This window comes from Camponotus floridanus, unplaced genomic scaffold, assembly GCF_003227725.1.
Source record: "Camponotus floridanus strain SB8 unplaced genomic scaffold, Cflo_v7.5 scaffold17, whole genome shotgun sequence".
NCBI classification, from domain to species: domain Eukaryota; kingdom Metazoa; phylum Arthropoda; class Insecta; order Hymenoptera; family Formicidae; genus Camponotus; species Camponotus floridanus.
The window spans coordinates 2,096,638-2,099,916 of NW_020229292.1; positions in this window are offsets into that span (position 1 = coordinate 2,096,638).

The window sequence follows — 3,279 nt, forward strand, 5'->3', positions numbered from 1 at the left end:
GCTGCGAAACGATGCACGTCCTTGTACAGTCTGTGCCGTAATGCGACATTAACTGCGTTTCCTCGTCTTTTACCCGATACTCAGTCTCCTTCTTTCGTTTTGTTCTGCTTTCTTCCACCACTCGCTCTAAAAAAATTGCAAAGAGAAATAAAATGTCTTGAAAAATAGACGAGATCATTCAATATTTATTATTAAATAACAGAGTATACTAGTAATTTGCATTAAGGATTGCAAAGTATAACGATAATAGCACATTGATTCGTATAAAATTTGATGTTACGCTTAAGAAACAATGCAAAATAATATAGAGGATTATTGATTAAACCATTATATATACAAAAGCTGTCTTTCAAGTATATGATTATTATATGATTAATGTCCGCGCAACTGAAGATATCCACAATTTATAACATATTAAAGATATCAAAAATTGGTATAATTTTTAATTATGATATATATGTATATATGAATCTCTGTGAAATAAAGATTAAATATAATTAAAATAATAAAATTTTGAATATATTACAACTATATAGATAGGACTTTTTTATTATTTAAATAAAGTAAATTTTGTGCTGTAATTAATATCAACATAGATAAAATAAATGTATGTAATTAATAAAAATTAGTCGAAGCTCAAAATTGTTTAAAAATTAATAATTGTCAATGCTTTTACACTATATATATATATATATATATATATATATATATATATATATATATATATATATATAGAAAGAGAGAGAAAGAATTTGTGTCATAAAAATCCTTCTAAAAAAATTTACTTTAAATGTAAAAAAAATTTTTAAGAATTGTCATTAAAATAAATATTAAAATCTTTACAAATTTTTTTTTTATTTGGCAACAACATATCTCAATTTGTTTAGCTATCTCATCATCTCTAGAAAAAATTATTTTATAACTATTAATTGTGAAATTCTGTGTATATAACTTAATAAAATATGATTTAATAAAATTTTGTTATCAAATTTGCTGCAAATTTTGTTATGATATAAACTTTCTTCAATTATTTTAATAAATGAAAATATATACCGTTAAATTGTATCGACTAACATTTAACAGTATTGATTAATACTAACCCCTCCGCTGATACCGTTATACCCAGCAAGTAGTACCAGTTCGTGTCAGGTCGGACACGCTCGTGAACGTGAATTTGTGTATTTCACGTTTATGTACAAAGTAGAACCCAGATAGATTTACATTTATAATAAAAATCTACATAAAAAATATAAATTGCTAAATAAAGTAAAATTAAAAATAAAGTAAAAATCTACATAAAAAGCATAAATTGCTAAATAAAGTAAAATTTTTTAAATAAATAAGCAAATAAATAAAGACATACAAAAGGAGCGAAATATTTATAATACAAGAAAAAAATCTATTTTGTACAAGTATATAATGAAAGAATTTTATTTTATATGAATTTATTTTAAATATAATTTATTTCCCTCTTAATAAAAAATACTGTAATAATTTAAACAAAATGTATAATAATTAATAATGTCTGAAACTATCTAAAGAAACTGAGACATGAGGGAATAGAATAATTTTATATTGTATTGTATATAAATTAATATGCTTTTAACGAAATTATATATTTACATATGCATTTAAATAAAAATTATTTACTCAATTTTTCATAAACATACAATTGAATTAAAATGAGAGGGGATGAGAAATGGAATTACAAAGAAATAAGACGCTGTCTAATCTCGTATCGAGTGAAATATGCGGCATCTACGCCCTCTCTGTTTATTTTTTAAATATCTTTTACTAGACTAATTTCTAGGACAATAATCATTAATATTGTACCATTATCATCAAAGTCATATCACTTTATCGTCATAACATAGCTAGTACACTCATCGTTACGCTCCAATCGGGATTGCTTCCACGGCGATTCGTGTGCGCGTTCTTTATTTATCTCTATACAAATTAATACGGATTTTAAGACAGACGCATAGATGCACATTTCGTTACATTAACATATCAACAGAATTTAACATATTAACAGAATTTTAAGATATTAAAACATGAAGATTCTGCATGTTGAAACCGATTAACAATGACACTAATTTTATTTTTGCAACCGTTCTAAAAAATGTCACTTATTAAATTTTATTTTGATTGCGTATACGCGAGTCAACATCTTATCGGCCAAATAAAACAGTTCATAAACCGCATCGCAAAAATTAGATCTTCAAATTAGAAAATCATAACAATATTAAATATTCTTTTAATTAAAATATAAACTTAAAATTACGTAAAGTTCAAACTTCTTTTTAATATTACTTGTAGAATAACATTCTATTATCCATATTGCAAGTTTAATTTGCTAAATTACTATGATTTCTGTTATTCGGAAAAATTGCTGATATTTTATATATATTATAACACTCTACTATTATATGTATATATTTTTAAATTGTCCTGCAGTAATGATAGTTGATAATAATTTTCTAATCATTTTGTGCCATTGAGTTATAGATAAATATATATTCTGCATTTATATAATTGCGGAGAGGAATCATTTTTTATATAATTATACGTATACAATCACCATTTATAACAATCAAATAAGTAATAAAAAACCGATGTTGTTTGTGAACTGTAACATATGATCGAAAAGGCAAACTTGCGATATATGTTGCGTTGATTTTGTCCTGGACAAAACCGCGAAGCATTCCTGATCTGTAAATAATTTCTCAAAACATCACTTTCTATCTTATACATATACTAAATGTGGTAATCTTAATCGCTGATATATACATGTCGAATACAAATCATCAAACGTAATACTTGTTTCTAGAATAAATTTGCTGTATATATCAAGAAAACGTCTCTCGTTGGATAATATAAATGTACTGTACTTGTAAAGAAATCAAGGCAATAAAATTGCTAAATTTAATAAATTTAATAAATTTAATAAATTTAGTAAATTTAATAAATCTAATAAATTTATTTTAATCCTCCAGAAATCGTAAGATCTATTAAATATGTAACGTATGAATTATGTATGGATCATATAGTTGTAAATAATTTTCACTATATTACTCTTATTAATTTTTTTCATAATTATAATTAATTATAAAATTTCTTTATTTTTTATTTTTCCTGAAAAAATTATATTTAAATTAAAATTATATAAATCTTATTTCTCTCAAATTATATATATTTCTAATCATAATATATTTTGACATATGTGCCTGAGAGCTATTAAATTATTAAAGTATTCTTTGATTTTTCATGCTCACAAAT